The sequence below is a fragment of the Heptranchias perlo genome, chromosome 29 (genome assembly GCF_035084215.1).
Source record: "Heptranchias perlo isolate sHepPer1 chromosome 29, sHepPer1.hap1, whole genome shotgun sequence".
In the NCBI taxonomy this organism is placed as follows: Eukaryota; Metazoa; Chordata; class Chondrichthyes; order Hexanchiformes; family Hexanchidae; genus Heptranchias; species Heptranchias perlo.
In genome coordinates this window covers 33,200,946-33,219,390 of record NC_090353.1, presented here as the reverse complement: position 1 = coordinate 33,219,390, position 18,445 = coordinate 33,200,946, and the positions used below count along the sequence as shown (strand labels likewise).

The 18,445-nt window shown below is 42.3% G+C and overlaps 1 protein-coding gene across 31 annotated transcripts in view; it reads right to left on the bottom strand.

The window, feature by feature from the left end:
• The window catches only part of LOC137299590 (guanine nucleotide-binding protein G(I)/G(S)/G(O) subunit gamma-7), a 250,750-nt gene that overhangs the window by 205,899 nt on the left and 26,406 nt on the right, over positions 1-18,445 (bottom strand). Inside the window, exon 1 of one of the 31 annotated variants that reach the window (XR_010957949.1) lies at positions 7,638-7,700. The exons of the other annotated variants lie outside the window; for them this stretch is intronic. The gene's annotated coding sequence lies outside the window, so the exon portion shown is untranslated. Of the gene's footprint in view, positions 1-7,637; positions 7,701-18,445 lie in introns of those variants that run through there. 31 annotated transcript variants of the gene reach the window in all.

The following is an 18,445-nucleotide window of genomic DNA, read 5'->3' as shown; positions in this document are numbered from 1 at the left end:
AAAAGTACTTCATTGGCTGTGAAACGCTTTGGGAAGCCCTGATGTTGTGAAAGGCCCCATATAAATGCAAGTTCTTTTTTCCTTCTAAGATAAAAATGACTTCCCATAGAGTCCTTGCAACTAGGTATCCTTTATGAAATTTATAAGTGTGCGGAAAATTTGCATTTCTTCAACTGGTCAAGTCTCCCCTACTCCTCCCTTGAAGGCACTGACTTCTGCCGAGGCACTGTTCCACATGTAACAGACACCAGGCACTCTAGTACGTTGTACAAGTGACTGTCTAGGCTCACATATGAAGACTAGTGAGTGTGGGAAACTGTTTGATGACCAAGGGTGGGGTGGGAGTGAAAATCACTACTAAGCCTGATTCTGACCTCTTAGTTTCTGGAAGTGTGAAGTGGACATTATCAGATAGTGATCAGGAGCAGAAACCTTGTCTGATTTTCTCCTCTCTCTAGCCCAGGAGTGTAGAGGCCAATTACAGTGTCCCTACAACCACTGACTACATGGCAATCTGATGAAGCAGCTGAAGATAGTTGGGCTCAGGATGCTGCCTTGAGGAACTCTTGCAGCAAGATCCTGGGGCTGTGATGATTGGCCTCCAACAACCACAACCTCCATCCCTTGTGCTAGGTATGACTCCAGCCACTAGAAAGTTTTCCCCCTAATCCCCAATGACTTCAGTTTTACTAAAGCTTCTTGGTGCCACACTCTGGTCGAATGCTACCTTGATGTCTTTCTCACCTCACCTCTGGAATTCAGCTTGTGTCCATGTTTGGACCAAGGCTGAAATGAGGTCTAAGCCACGTAATTCTGGCAGAACTTAAAATGAGCATCAGTGAACAGGTTATTAGTGAGTACACGCTACTTGATATCACTGTTGACAACTTGTTCATCGCTTTGCTAATGATGATTAGGAGTAGGCCAATAGGGCAGTAATTGGCCAGGTTGGATTTGTTCTGCTTTTTGATCAGTTAAGAGTAAAGACCAGGGGCTCGATATTAGGAGGAAGCGGGTTGGCAGCAGGGGGGGGGTGAATTCGGGGTGCTCCGCACGCGATTGCAGCCTAATTGAAGCCACTTATCTTGGCTTCCAGGTTTCGCGCTGGAAAGCTGCGCAGCAGGCGGACTGCGCAGCCGCATCATAGGCTGTCAGCTGGAGGAGCCCTATTTAGAGGCGCAGTCCTCCACTGATTGATGCTGCAGAAAAGAGCCAAAATGCAGCATAGAGCAGCCCAGGGGGAAGGCTGCTCCCAGGTTTAATGATGCCTCACTCCAGGTCCTACTGGATGGGGTGAGTTGGAGGAGGACAGGGATCTTCTCCCCGGCGGAGGGGAGGAAGTGGCCTGCCTCTGCCACCACAAAGGCCTGGCTCGAGGTGGCAGAGGAAGTCACCTGCACCACCAACAGATCACGCACCTGCATACAGTGCAGGAGGCGCTTCAATGACCAAGTAGGTCAGCCGAAGTGAGTACACTTACTCATTCCCCTACACTCCATCTGCCACATCACCGACCCCACCCCACATCTCCTTCTGCACTGCCAACACTACGCTATCACATCACTCCTCACACCCACTCAAAGCTCATCCTCATCTTACCTGCACTTACTCACCTCGCCAGTACTCATCCCACCACTACCACTCAACCCAATCCTCATACAATCTCATTGCTCCGTCTCATACTCACCCTCTAATGCATCTCTTTCAGTCAGCCTCACCCAACCTGCCACTACCTGTGCTGCAGCCACAGGGCATGCATCACATGTGTAGTAGGAAGCATAAGGCAAACGTGCTGTAAGCATGAAGGGGATGCACAAGGGTGTTTGAGGGTTTGTCATGGTTTTTAATATATTTGATTTCTGATCAACTCATTACATATTATATTGTCACCACTACTGCCACGTCTTTGCAAATCTTGTCTGGTTTGTGCAATAATACCCTTTCCTGAGGATCACTATGAAGACCCACACCTGATGCCACCCATTGTGCCACTGCAGAGTGGGCGGTGTATTTGCAGGGCTCTTATGTGCAGACGACAGAGACGTCAGCGATGTCCCCAGTGGCACCCTGGAAGGATGCAGAGAGGTTGTTGAGGGCAGTGGTGACTTTGACAGCGACAGGCAAGAAGATGCTGCTCAGAGAGGTCCAGGAAGCTGAGCCTCGGTCTGTAGACCCTGTGGTGAGGGTAGTGCCTTCTGCGACACATCTCTCTCTGCGGTTGCCCTCCCTCCTGCTGTGCAGGTGGATGTGTCACAGCACTGTGTTGTGGAACTCCAGGTGTCAGAAGTGGATGGCGTGGCCGGCGAGACTGGTGATGCTGTTTGTCCTCCGAGGAGGTCATGACTAGAGCTATGGCGGCCCCCATCCGGAAGATGTACGTTTGAGGGGATCCGCAAGGTAGGTAAATGTGTCTGCACACCGGGGTTGAGGTTCCAAGTTGGTGAATTTTATTGTTAGGAGGAGGGTGGTGGAGGGCAAACTTTGTCCAAAGTGACAGAGTGGCCTCTTGCAATGAGTGAGGGTCTCCCCCCATCACCTGTCAAAATGGACCTTTGCAGCTGCCACAGGCTGGTGGCTGCAACACGTCCATTTCAACTGGGAGTGTTTCCCCCAGTACGGGAAACATGCCCAGTTGAGATGAAAATCCCACCTCTCCTAAAATATCCTACAAAATCAGGTCTGCTAACGACCTGAACTATGTAATTAATTGCCTTAAGTGGGATCCCGCTGGCTTTAATTGCCGGTGGGAGTCCCGCATGCGGGGGCTGCGCGCGCATCTAAGCGCGTCACTGGGGAACCTGGAAGTGGGCGTGTTGGAGCCGGGCTCCGGACCTGCCCCGGGAATCCCTGATTTTCGGAGCCCCCCCCACCCCCAACCCAGCCACGAACCCGCCGTCTCGGACGTCCGAAAATAGAGCCCCAGGAATCAAACGAGGTATCTTCTGGCTTGTATAACTCAGTTACATGTTGCCTTTACCAACTAAGCCAAACAGAAGCTTAAGGACGTTAACTGGTGCCAAATTATTCACTCAACACAGTGATGGAAGCTTTTAGTGACAAGATCCAAGTTCCCCCCCCGCCCCAGTGATTTATTGGGTGAAAACAGTATGTGGTACATTATTGAAATCTACAAACTGAGAAAATCCTAGGTTTAATTCCAGAGATATGAAATTTTAGATAAACGCAGGCATGCTGGTAGTGGGAAGAGGGGATAATAAAAATTATTTTTTTAAATTACAAAATGCGATATGATGCAAATCTTCTACTAATCTGAGCTGTAAAAATCAAACACTGAGCAAGTATGCTTTGAATCCTAGTAATGAGCTGCTAATTTAGTGCATCTTGGCAGGCAGAGTCTGGGCCACCCCTCTGAACAAATCTAGGGGAATTACAATCTCCATAAAAAGTGAAAGTATAAAAAAAAAGCTCTGATATATCCTTGCCAGTTCACATTTATTACAAGGGTCAGTCCATGAGTCAGGCTGGTGTGCTCCCTTCCTTCTCTGTAGTAAACACTCCAACTCAAAATCATTAGCACATCAACAAGATGAGAAACTTGAATATCCCATCCACTAGTAACTCAGCCTCCTCCCCTCTCCCCTACCACCCGTCCAGCAAGCTTTTTGAAAATGTCAGCAAATCACTGATAGGAGCTATTCAGTAAATACAATCAAGCCTAGAACATGCAAATGCGTGTCAGCAAGCTAATCTTCGTGCAGTATAGTCCAGCCTCCTCCTCCTCCTCTGCTTTTACTGATGCACATCTCCCCATTGATGAGTACGATCACTCTCATTAACACTGGTATAATACGTCTCACTCATTTTAATTTCTAACGGCTGTACATTTTCAAGGTTATCCTAGGTTGCTTGGCACCTCTAGCACACGTTTTCCCCCCGCTTGGTCACCCATCAGAAAATTGATAATTAGACAGAAAATTGATATTTAGGCATGACTGCTTATTACATTCGTAAAGGGCTTGAGATCACTCAAATTTTGCTCAGACCATTGCACGCTTTTCTGATAGTTTGCTACTTAATGCCCAGTGAATATTCCATTGCAACTATAAGAACACTTTCATCAATTAATTAGGCAATAAGAGTATTGTTGACTAGTAATTAATAATGACTGAATAATGCTCTCCTGGCTGGCCTCCCACCTTCCACCCTCCATAAACTTGAGCTCATCCAAAACTCTGCTGCCCTTATCCTAACTCGCACCCTTGATTTTAAAATTCTCATCCTGGTTTTCAAATCCCTCTATGGCCTCCCCCTCCCTATCTCTGTAACCTCCTGCAGCCCTACAACCCTCCGAGATCTCTGCGCTCCTCCAATTCTTGCCTCTTGCGCAGTCCTGATTTTAATCGCTCCACCACTGATGGGCATGCCTTCAGCCGCCTAGGCCCTAAATTCTGGAATTCCCTCCCTAAACCCCTCTGCCTCTCTCTCCTCCTTTAAGATGCTCCTTAAAACCTAATTCTTTGACCAAGCTTTTGGTCATCAGTCCTAATATCTCCGTATGTGGCTTGGTGTCAAATTTTGTTTGATAATGCTCCTATGAAGCGCCTTGGGACATCTTACTACGTTAACGGCACTATATGCAAGTTGTTGTATTACTTCATATGTAGGCACAACATCAAACTTGAGAATCATATTACCAATTAAAGGAAGCCTCTCCGCAGTCAATGGTATTATGTTCTTATGTAACAATTATCCAAAGCTTTTATGGTGTGCACAGTTATCTATCTCCCCACCCAATATGGCACTGGGATATGGTTCTATGGACACTGATGGCCTTCTGATACAGTCTCAAGCAGCCATTCATGTATGAGCCGAGACAGCAACTGTTGTCCTTCATTGTCAAATAACCTGCCATCACAGTTGAAGTAGATCCTGGCCTTATGTGAAGGTCACATGCACACTCTTCAGCTACATCACTGATAGCAATCAGGAGCAGGAAACCTGGATGGCATCCCCCTCCTAGCTCCAGGAGCACAAGGCCAACATGGGACAAAATATGTTTAGTGACTCTAGGATCAGCCCAAAAGAAACCAAGCTATGTATGTACTGTACACAATTCAATGTTATAAAGCACTAAGTACAAAGAACTACTTTGACACTATTCACACTCCCCCAAACACTCAGTTAAGATAGGCATCACATAGCTGAACAAAACAGGTTAAAATGACCTATGTTCAGTTCCTGGGCAGTAGCCAATCTCAAGCCAAGGGGGCATTACAATTAGTCTCAGCACCTTCCCTCTCCCAGGTTGAAGTGGAGGTGGAGGGAAGTCAGACAGCATTTCTGTTGGTGTTGGCTATCTAGACAGCCCCCATCATGCTGGAGATACATTTGTGGACATCAGATGAAGACTAAATTGGGATTGACAGTGGATTAGCTTGCCAACATTTACCATCTAAGCACGCACAAGGACTGGTTGGTTGGTCGAGATGCCAGAGTGCACCCAGCATCTATGAAACCATACCCCTGCAAGAATCAATGCCTTTAAGGGCAGGTGAGGGGGAAAAGTACTTTTTAAACTATTGAAATTTATCTTTAATCTGAAATATGGGAGTCATATATACAGAAAATACTAACTTTCACCCTTTCCTTTAATCTTTATACACCATCTTTGGTTCAGTGGTAGCACTCTGGTCTGAGTTAGATGGTTGTGTGTTCAGGCCTCACTTCAGAGATTTAAACATGTGATCTAGCTAGCACCGAGGGAGTGCTGCACTGTCAGACGTGCCATTTTTCAAATGATACACTTAACTGTGGCCTCTCTGCCCTCAGGTGGATGTAAAAGATCCTATTGCACTGTTTAAAGAGCAGTAGGGAGGTTCTCCCAACGGCCTGGTCAACATTTATCCCTCAACCAGCATCACAAACAAATTATCTGGTTATTTGTCTATGCTGTTTGTGGGGCCTTGCACAAATAAGCTTCTACGTTTTCCTACATTACAACAGTGACTACAATTCAAGAGTAGTTCATTGGCTACGAAGCACTTTGGGATGTCCTGAAAAGTACTATATAAATGCAAGTTCTTTTTTCTTTCTTTACAGTTTATAATGATCAGGAATTTTTTGCACACAAGTCAAATTTATGGAGGAACAAATTTGAAATGGCAAAGATATTTACATTAGTCTGCTGGCTATTTTTTTTCCAAAACCAAGTTTCATATAACAGCTGATCTAGTAAAACATTGTGTCAGTAAAATTTCCATCAGATTTGCAGGGCTGGTTACCCTCACCATTTTTGCTATTAGGACGTGCAAACAATACTACTTTAAATTTGTAACAATCGCTCTCTTTACTATAAGAGCAAATCTTAAATGAGAGTTTTAACACTTGTACTAACAGCACCACCTGCATCATCCATATGGAAGTGGCCTTTTCCCACCATATAATTAGGTCCCTAACCCACCAATATACACAGTTGTGTACACCCCACTGAGGCAACAGTATGTCTTGTTTCCACAGGTGAAGAAAATTCACAACAACACCTTCAGCATGACACAGTTGGAGGGAAGTCCAGTCGCACCTCGAAAGTCATTTGTGCACGAAGTCATTTGTGCAGCTGGCCTAAGGCTAATTAATCTCAATGTGGTTAAAAAAAGTGCACTAGTCAGGCTGCACCAAAAAGTGGCAGGATAGTATGTCAATAGAAAATCTCCACAAAAAAGTTTTCAGTCACTAAATATTAAAAGCAACTTGGTAAACAATACCCCATAAACACTATCACAAAATCTTGCTCATCTGCAATCCTGCAGATTCAGTTCCCATTGCAATTGAGAACGTTTGTGGAAGGCCATCAACTCGGTGAAGGAGACCCTTTGGTGCACCTGAAACCTGTTGGTTGTGGACAGCTCCTTCATCTGGAAGGCTGAGTACTGCCGACTGGCACACTCCAAGGTCCAGGAGTATGTGCTGCGGGATGCACTGAAGAGAGGTGCGGCCTACGCAAAGGCTCTATAGGGAAAGGCCACCGTTTAAGGCTATCCCACTTTGTATTGTTCAGCATGTATAAGTTATGTACTGTGTTTTGAATTGTAATAATAGGATCATAGTGTGTATGATCTACGTTGTATTGGTTTGCACTGCATTGCTTGAAATTGTGTTCTTTTGCATTGAGCTGTGTGTATCTTTAAATGTTAATAAATAACGTATATTTTGAAATATAAAAAAATTGAGAAAGTTTGTGGAGGCCATCCATCTCCCCTCAGGAAAAAATTGGACCAAGAGTCACTTCCTGCTCATGCACAGCTTCATATAATCAGATCTCTGAACAGAACTGATAGATAAACAGAGCAGTCAAGAGTAGGAGAGAAAAAAGTTACAAAGGAAATCTCAACCTCAAGAAAAGGAGGGGAGGTGGCAAAAACTACACATTCTGAAGAATTTAATAATGCAACGAACTGTCAACTGATTTATTATGAATGCTTTTTTAAAATTTAATTGCAAGGATATCAACTCTGAGGAGCTATTAGTTTTAAAGACTTGACTATTATTTAGTGCCATAATATAACACCAATTTCAAAATGGGATGAATACTCATAACAGGACCTTTGCTGTTTTCTCTCCTGAAAGCATCCTGGTGTATAATTCTACAAGTATCCAAGTGCCAAGACTTCATGCATTACCCTAAATTGTGTTGACAAGATATCTGACTGCAGAGGGCATTACAGTTGAGCAGATCCTGTCGTCCTCAGCTGATGAGCACACATGCACAACCTCCTGCAAGGATCACAGGATAGCAACTATTAGCTGGAATCCTGAAATTGTCTCCATGTTATAACAAAGATGAGCACACCATATTTCATAAAAGGAGATAAAACAGAAAGTGGCAATATACAGCAGAATCTTGTGACTCAAACGATAACCAACGTCACCAAAACCACCTGTGACCTTTTTAACCCCTCCTCCTCCTTTTTATTTATTCGTTCATGGGATGTGGGTGTCGCTGGCAAGGCCGGCATTTATTGCCCATCCCTAATTGCCCTCGAGAAGGTGGTGGTGAGCCGCCTTCTTGAACCGCTGCAGTCAGTGTGATGACTGTTCTCCCACAGTGCTGTTAGGAAGGGAGTTCAAGGATTTTGACCCAGCGACGATGAAGGAACAGCGATATATTGCCAAATCGGGATGGTGCGTGACTTGGAGGGCAACGGGCAGGTGGTGTTGTTCCCATGTACCTGCTGCCCTTGTCCTTCTAGGTGGTAGAGGTCGCGGGTTTGGGAGGTGCTGTCGAAGAAGCCTTGGCGAGTTGCTGCAGTGCATCCTGTGGATGGTACACACTGCAGCCACTGTGCGCCAGTGGTGAAGGGGGTGAATGTTTAGGGTGGTGGATGGGGTGCCAATCAAGCGGGCTGCTTTATCTTCTCAAGGCACACTCTTGCAAGGGTCCAGTTCCACCGGTGCTGGCAGCACTCAAGGTTTCACTTAACACAAGGTAACACAGTTGCTGCGAGGGAATCTATTAAGATTGACAGTATGGCAAGTGTTTTCGGAGCAGACAGTCCTTGGAGGAAAGACTAACCTGATTGTCTCATTGAGACATATTTAAAGTTCTCACAACTACTGCACAGTAGTTGATTATATACATATAAAAACAACCACTTTAATAGATGGATTGAATAGAATTACAAGATAGAAACAGACCAACTAGTCCATGTTGGTGTTTATCCACCACACGAGCAGTAGTCCTAATCCCATGTGCCTGCCTTATTTCTATATACCTTTATTTCCCTTCCTTTCAATCACCTTCCTAACCTATTCTTAAAATGTTAAGATGATCTATGCTGTGATGTCAGGTATTGCATTCCACGCTCTATGATTATAGAATCGTAGAATCTTCCAGCACAGAAGATGGCCATTCAGCCCATCGTGCCTGTGCCTGCTCTTTGAAAGAGCTGTCCAGTTTAGTCCCACACCCCAGCTTTTTCCCCCATTACCTTGCAAATTAGTCCTCTTCAACTACATGTCCAATTGCCTATGGAATCTGCTTCCAGATAGATAGGGTTAAGATCTGGAATGCACAGTGAGAAAAAAATTATCCTAATTTCCCCTCTAGTTTTTTTGCCAATTATTTTAAATCGGTGACCTCGTTACCGTCCCACTTGCCAGAGGAAGCAGTTTCTCCCTAGTTGCTTTATCAAAACCCCTCAATTTTGAATACCTCTATTAGGTCGTCCCTTAACCTTCTCTGTTCTGGGTACAATCCCAGCTTCTCCAATCTCACCACATAACTGAAGTCCCTCATCCCTGGTATTATCCTGGTAAACCTCCTCTGTACTCTGTCCAAGGCCTTGACATCCTTCCTAAAGTGTGGTGCCCAGAATTATACACAATACTCCAGCTGAGGCCTAACCAATGATTTGTAAAGGTTCAGTATGACATCCTTGTTTTTGTATTCAATGCCCCGATTTACAAAGCCAAGTATCCCATACGCTTTCTTAACCACCTTATCAACTTATCCTGCCACCTTCAAAGATTTGTGAATATGCATGCCCAGGTCTCTGCTTACACCCTCCTCAAAATAGTACCATTTAGATTATATTGCCTCTCCATGTTGTTCCTCCCAAGGTGCACATTTCTCACTTATCTGCATCAAATTGCATCTGCCATGTGACTGTCCGTTTCATCAGTCTGTTTATGTCCTCCTGAAGTCTGCTTACTATTTAATGCATTGCCAAGTTTTGTATCACCCACAAATTTCAAAATTGTACTCCTATACCCAGGTCATTTATATATGAGAAAAGCAATGATCCTAATACCAACTGCTGGGGGACCCCACTGTTTTCTTATCTCCAAATCAGAAAAACATCCATTCACCACTACTCTCTGCCTCCTATCCCATGGCCACACCTACTGCACCACCTTCATCAACCCTCTCTTACTTCATCAAAGAACTACTCTGTAAAAATGTTTCTTCTGCTCTGTCCTAAATCTTATTTTTAATCTTATATTTATGGAATTATTCTTGGCCTAGACCCCTCATCCACTGGAAACAGTCTGTTTCGGTCTACCCTGTCACATCCCTAAACATTTAAACACCATCAAAACACCCCGCAATCATCATCTGTTCTAACAAAAACCAGTCCAATTTTTACTTATTAAAAAAAATGAAACACACAAGTTTGAAATTAGTTATAAACTACAAGTTTAAACTCCTACAAAAAAAATCCACTGACCCAGAGATAATGTATGAGCAATAAAGTCCAAACAATAGTTATTGCCAAATTTTTGCTGCTTGTTTAAATTTGGGGCTACTGCATAAATTGCTCTTCAAAGCATTTCTTCAGCAACTCACCACACAAAAAAAAAATTTCTATTCTGCAGATATTCAATTTTAAACAAAATTATAATGAGCTTCAGCTCAGTGTGAAAGAGATAGTACATGTTCCCAGTTTTTGGCACACAGGCCAGAAATACCATGGGTGAGACATTAATTAAGTTTCGGTTACAATGAAGCAGAAATATATTTAAACCCTCCATGGAAAAGCTACTGCATGAGTGCAACATGTTCATTTCCTGCATCAGCCACTCTTGCAGCCACTGAGGGAACCAGCTAAATAATTAAATACCAAAATAATTGGGCCTCATGTATTGCTCGGGTTGAAATTACACCACTTTTCACTTAGGATCTCCAACAACCATCAGACATGCCGAGATTGGAATCTAACCGAATGGATTGAAAAGCTGCAAAGGAGGTGGCGTTCTTGGTGATTCAGTGGGTTAGAAGGTGAAGAGTTGAAGGTGAAGAGTGGAAGTACACAAGAGTGCTGGACTTCTTGACTATGAAGAAATGCTGATTGGCAGAAAAGGGGGCAGGGAAAGAGTGAGGACTTTAGGCAACTTTTTACATTCTTATGGAGTCTTCTTCCAGTCAAATATGTAGCCAACTGAATGCACTTCATATTGTTAGAGCCTAGTCTGTAATCTGGTGTCCTTTGGTACGGATGAAACTCCATTCTTGTAATAATTGTTTGCAAGTCTGATGCTTAAACGAAGACCTACAGGAGGTGTTAGCATAAAGACTTGGGAAGAAGGAGCCAAAAGAACACCAGAAATACAAAAAAGAGGAAGTTATTTCCAGGTGGCCAAATTACTTGCAACCAAACATAAAATTACAAAATAAAAAACTACAACTACGCCTAAATTGGTTGCACATTTGACCCCTACATGATATAGAATACTTACTGAAGAGCAGCAATATTAGTATTATTCATCACCATTCTGTTGCCTGAGGAATCAATTTCCTTTCTTCCACCCCACCCCAATTTTCTCCCCTCTAAGAACTAAGTCTACTTGGGCAAGAGAATCCAAGCTACCTCCTTCAGGCTACATGTAGCTCCCAAGCCCTGGCAATTTATCCCTCGAGGCCCAAGCAACACATTATTTCATACTTGCTGGCTTATCCTCTTTAAATTTTAATGGACCTGCTGGTTTGAAAAGGTCTGCATTTAAAAATCAGAATATCAGGATGGGTTAGCAAGCAACTTGATGTATGCAAATTAAAGGGAACATGATGCATAACTATATGGTCCACAGAAAAAGTACTTTGAAACCTGACAAAGGTAAAGTTCCACTGACACAGCAGCCCTCCAATTTCTTGCTAAGTGACCATTTGTCATGCATGAGCCTAGATAGGAGACACTAAATAGTGGTGGAGAAGGAATTTGGGTCAGTTTATCTTTTCCTTAACCCAGGACACTGAAGCCAACTTGGCCATCTTAACTGCAGCCCTAGCAGAGTTCGGTTAGCTCACACACCAGGAATCAAATCTTCTGTATGGCTTGGTGCTCTATTGGGCTGTACTTTTATCTACTAAGCTACAAAAGAAGTTAGAATTCATGGCTAAAGAATAGAAGCCTGGGATCTACGTGTTACATTAGTTCACGACAGAAACAATGGCTTATCTTAAGTAAAGCACTTGAAAAATGCAAGTTTAGAACCCAATTAATGCAATATTAAACATGAATCAGAGGCTGTTCTTTAGAACTGTATTGACTGGGGTTGATGTCCATCTTCAGAATCTGTAACATACATTTTAATCACAAGTTGTGAAATAGAATATGCACCATACAAAATGGTGCAAGTATTGAAGCTTCCAATAAATCAATTTCAAAAGCCCAAAGCAGGGGAGGGAAGGGAAGGAAAGACCTCCCAAATATTAGGTAAAACAGCAGTTACACTGCAAAATGTTCAAAAAAAGCTTCCTTATTTCTGTTTCTCAGAAAAATATAAAAGCAATTCACAAAATCCTAAAATCCTCTTGTGCAGGCAAAATTGGAGCAAGGGATGTGTTAAAATATCATTGCTAGCACCTCCACTATCAAAACACATCAAAACTCTCAAGAAAAACCATAGTTAAAAGGTTAGGTTGTGCAAGGGTGAATGTGTGGGGGAAGAGAAAGGGCACACTGAATCAGCAGTGGTCACCCCCTCACTTATCTGTCATCAAGATCCTCTAGTTTCTCAGATACTTTTGATTTATAAAGAAACACTTTACAGAAGTGTTCTTTCTGAAGACTTATTTCCTGGTAAGATTGCAATATTGCAAAAGCTTTTGATAAAAGAGATTTGGTTGCAGTTGCTCTTACCTACCACCCTTGGCTGGTTTTACAATCTCAATAAACTTCACATCAAAATTGCATCAAATTCATATGTATTTCATTCCCAAAACATGAGCTACAAAAGGAAAGATTTTAATTATTGCTAAGTTAACAGTGCTCACTTAAATGCAACAATCTTATGTACTAGCTAGATTCCTTAAAGCCATTAGATATTAAGTTAATGAATAGGATCCAGCCATGGAAATATTTGAAAAAAATTATAGTTTGTGTAAGTAGCTATCAGGGGATAGAAGGTGGGTTGTTGCTCAGATTCCCCCCACACGGTGAGCTGCTGAACCACAGAAGCCAAAAGTCACTAGAGAAACCTGCATCTCTGAACAGCCAGCACAAGAGAGGCTGTGACCACTTTCATTTCCTCACTCAGTTACAAAATGGTGTATATGGTAAGAGACACCAAACTGGGAAAATGCATCAAACTGACAAGATTAAAATAAAATTTAGCAACATAAGGCACCTGCTTATTGTATCAGAACCTATCAAAGTCATCCACTATATTTTTAAATTTTAAGTATTTTTTTCTTTTAATTAGAATTGATTATTGCCATATTAAAAGGATATTCTATTAAATGTTGAATGAAAGGAACCTGTGTCGCAACTGAGGGAAAACAAAGAAGTGTGTAACAAGATAAAGACAAACAGACAGACACAAGTTATGTAGGTTCCCCTCAAACTGGATTAGTTCCATATTCCATTATTGGGTACGGTAGCATAATGGCTATGTTACTGGACCAGTAATCCAGAGTCATGAGTTCAAATCCCACCATGGCAGCTGGGGAATTTAAATTCAATTAAATTTTAAAAAAATCTGGATTTAAAATACTAGTATCAGTAATGGTGGCCATGAAACTACCGGATTGTCGTAAAAACCCATCGGGTTCACTAATGTCCTTTAGGGAAGGGAACCTGCCATCCTTACCCAGTCTGGCCTATATGTGACGCCAGACCCACAGCAATGTGGCTGATTCTTAATCGCCTTCTGAAATGGCCTAGCGGCTAATCACCACCTTCTTCAAGGGCAATAAATGCTTGCCTTGCCAGTGACGCCCACATCCCATGAACGAATAAAAAAAGATTGCTGGATTGTCAAACTTTCCATTTTTAAACAAGAGTTTTATAATAGTTTTTTTTTAAATTGCCACTAAAGCAGTTTCTCATGTGCAAAACTGACATCGCAGCTGCCAGTTATGACAACATGCAAATGGAGCAAAGGGCAAGATCTGATTGAGGCTGCCATGAGGGGTGGGGGCAAGAAAGGAGCAGGGGGACAGAAGAGAAAGGAATAAGCAGAGATGCATTCTCCACCAGAAGAAGGGATACACAGCTAAGGGTACACTTAAGAGCTTTGGTGCAAGTTTGAGAGCATTTCACCAGCCCAAACACAGCTGGAGAATTCTCCTTTGCAACCTACAGAATGGAGTTTAAGTAAAAGCAAATGTCAAAATAGAAATCAAAAAAAGAGTTCCCTTAATGAATCAATTCATAAATTCGCTACAGTGTGCATCAGGAAGGTCCCAGGTTCAATTCCTAGTCTGCAATCTCCAAGAATGTAAAAGCATAGGAATAGGCTATTCACCTTAGAGCCTGTTCCATCATTCAATCAAATCATGTCTAAATGTGCACCAGTTAGCCTCAATCCTCATGGTTCCCATTCCCAAACTGCTGTTCAAGTACTCATGCTAGAAAGGATGTGCAAGTGAACATAGTGCGAAAGCACGGTGCAAAAAAGTGCAAAAAAAGTCAGTGTCTTCAGAAGGGAGAAAATTGGAGAGAAGGAGGAGAAACAAGGGTTTAAAAAGCAAGAGAAGTAATAAATCTCCATACAGAAGCTGCTAAAGTACTGATTTCAGACATTGCGATTAAATTGCAGTTAAGTCACAAAGTGAAGATGCATGTACTGATATCTGTGGAGACTGCTAATCCCTGACAAAACAGACCTGAAGAATACATGGCTGGCAGATTTGAAGATGAATTTCCAAATGAATTGCTACAATGTGAAGCAATAGTGCCCTCTAATGGGCATAAAGTATAAAAAGAAAAAAATGGGAACAAAGATGCTAGCTATCCAAAAACAAAACTGGAGACACTCATCAGGTCAGACAACATCCATGGAAAAATAGTCAATATTTTAAGCTGTTGACCCTTCAAGACCACACACACACACACAGGAAACTGGAGAACTAGGATGTTACATACATTCAATTTTTAAAAAAAAATCTATAAAACACTAGTATCAACTTTTGCAAGACTGCTGTTCAGAAATAATTTGCTCAATATTGGCAATGACTATTGTGCGTACAGTGTAGATTTACTAGGATGCTGTGTGGTATGAGAAAACACAAATGTGATTAAAAACTTGGAAATTTGGGGCTGGTTGTTAGAACAGAGATTACCAAGTGATTTGTTAGAGGCATTTAAAATTGTAAAAGGGATAGGATATAGAGAAATGACTGTTTTCAATGTTTGAGGGGTCTAGAATGGGGGACATAAGATTAAATGCAAGAGATTTAGGACAAAGTAGAATTTTTGTTTTAGGTTGTGAAGTTTGGAAATGCACTACCTGATTTATAGGACCAGAGACTGTTAACATGGGATTATGGCTACTGCTCGCGTGCAGGATAACCACCAATATGGACTTGGTTGGGCCAAACGACCTGTTTCTATGCAATTCTTTTCTGGCATTTTGATAAGCAAAGTGCGTGCCAAGAGTGCAAAGGCAAAGCCAGCAAGACAAAGTAAAAGCAAATGTACACTCTGTACAGTGATGTCACTTATTACTGAGTGAGTAGATACAGTCACTGAACACTTGTTGCAAGGAATAAAATGCACCAATTTTAAGGAACATTCTATTCTAGGATAAGATTTCATCTTAGACAAAATCTGAACTATAAAACATTTTAAAATCCTATCCTTGCTCAAAAATTTTTAATTATTAAACAGTTAACATCCATAAAACATACATGACCCAGAATATGGTGTGGCTTTGTGTAACATGAATGTTATAATGCACAATGACATCCCACACCATCCATATCACTGTACTGCAGTTCTGAAAATGGTGACAAGTATCAGCAGATCTGGGAGGTCTCAAACATTTGGTAGAGGGGAGAAACTAGTCAGGGAGTTTGATCTCATACTGCTCAAACTCTATAACCAAAGAACAGCATTAGTAACACCTGTGATGGGGTAAATTATGTAAAAAACACAAAGGGCCAAGGAGGCATGACAAACATGAAATTAATACCCTCTGCCCCCACCATCATAAAATTCAGTTGGGGGGAGGGAAGAAAACAAGACCCAAAAGAATAATGATCTGCGCTGCAAGTTGCAACAAAAACACAGAATTTTGCCCAATGTAAACATAAACAATTATTCATTTGTATATCAATGTTTAATTCTGGAAAAAAAACAATCACACATTTGCATGTTTCCCTATGAGCACTGCATTTGTTCATTGCACCTGAAATGCTTTGAGGCAAGGTACGGTGGCACAGGTATGCCAATTATTCCTCTCGTCTTGGCATTGATAAAAACCATGTTTAACCAGATTATGATGAAATAAATGAAAGATTTCTAACAGCTGATCTGAAGTTAAGCTGAAATCCTTACAGAAGTTCCAAAGCACAGCTCAAGCACATGTTTGACACACCAAATGTTCTGCATGCATTGCATTTCCACACATATTTCTAGGCCCTTAGAACATAAGAAATAGGAGCAGGAGTAGGCCATACAGCCCCTTGAGCCTGCTCCGCCATTCAATAAGATCAGAATCCGGAAGTCCCACCAGCAATTAAAGCCGGCGGGTTGATAGTTAAAGAGCTAAATATACCTCATTGGGGTACTTATGTCACTTTACTTGTGACATATTAGGTAGTTAGAATGATTTTTAAACTTGCCTGGGTGGCTTTCACACAGCTTCTGATAAGTGCCGGATCAGGCAAAAAGAAACAAAATAAAAAACCATTGCACGGAGTTAAAACACTAAATCAACCTACCTCCCCACACCCCCCCCTCTCTCTCTCTCTCTCTCACCTCCCCTTCTTTCTTCCCCCCACCAGATCTTCCCTCCTCCTCCTCCTCCACCCCCCCCCCCCGATCTTCCGTTACAGCGCTGGATGACGTCTCTTCTCCCCTCCCTCCCGCGTTGCAGCTCCTGACGGCAGCCAGCCTGTCATCACTATGCGATCGCATCAGACACACTAAGTTTCGTTTATTCAGGTTTGCCACGCGCACCTTCACAACCCCCCCCCCCCCCCCACCGCCGCTGCCAACCTGCCACCATTTCAAAAATCAAGCTGTATATCTCTAAAATCATTCTGTGAAAGTGATTTTGTACCCTTTATTTTAATTGATGCAATAAGATGAGAAAATTGTTGCTACGCTTCAGCCCAAGATGAGTTCTCAGCAATTCCACGGATTCCAGTCATTTATGTAGCAGAATAATAAGCAGCTTGAAGAACACACTCGAGAGGGGGAGGTTATTTACCAGCACTGTGATAATGAGCATGTTGCCGGGAAGGTGTCAACTCTCTCACTGTTCCAGCACATTATTCAATTCAGAAAAAAGGACAGGATGGAAGTTCCTGGTAGGAGTCTTATTTTCCAGTAGGGACAGTGATGCCTCCTCACTAACAGGAATAAAATTTGTAATTATTGTGGCAGATGTACCAGAATGTCAGCATGATGCAGAGTTCAGACAAATGCACGCATCAATCACATCACCTCCACAATAAAAAGGACCTGACTGTACCACTAAATCATCTTGTACAGTAAAATGAAACTGGCACTCTTGGCAGAAATGTTTATGTGCAATAAAATACCACTCCAGAAATGAAGTGCCCATATTTCCACCCCCCTCCCCCCACCACCACAAAAGGAGCTTACTTCATTCCTAAAAAGCACTTATTTGTAGTACAATGTAATTGTGTAAGGAGAGATACTCTGTACATATACATTTCACCAACTGGTTCAATTATCTGATCGCTTCCTTCCCCACCCCCACCTCTTCCCATTCTTTTTTATGTGGGAGTCAACATGACAATTAGATCAGCAGACAGATTCACCACAGAGGGCATCATAGCCAAGTCAAAACCCAAAATTCACAGATGTAATTTCCAGAAGGGATCAATAACAATCAGAAGTAAAATCCTGATGGCATTAGTGTTCCTTAACTTAGGGGCAAACAGTAACGTCCCAACTGCTGACCTGGCTGAGATCAGTTAACTTTTGACCAGGAACTGAATATGGGGTCTTTTAGTCAGCATGGCTTAGTGTTACACTGCCTTCACCCACCAGGCAATCAGACAAGCTCCAGGTTTAGTTCTGAAGGTCTCACCCAAAAACATTTACCAATCCTTCATTTTCAGATGCTGACTGACCTGAATATTTCCAGCATTTTACATTCTTATTCCTGATTTCTATCATGTCAATGATGATTTATAATTTGGGAATTCACCTAAATAGTTCTGGGACTACATTAATAGTTCTCTCCAAGCATTCAGCAGCAGATTCAGCTTCAAAATCTTCCAAACCAGCCCATCTAATATATAAGTGTAGAAAATGGTGTTACTTCAAAAAGTTGCATTAAATAGCAACTTGGAAAGGCTTAGCATACATAGGAACAGGAGTAGGCCATTCAGCCCCTTGAGTCTGTTCCAGCATTCAATGAGATCATGGCTGATCTGTATCCTAACTCCATATCCCTTAACACCCTTGGCTGGCAAAAATCTATCAATCTCAGATTTTAAATTGTTAATTGAGCTAGCATCTACTGCTTTTTTGGGGGAAAAAAAAGTGCCACACTTCTACCATCCTTTGCG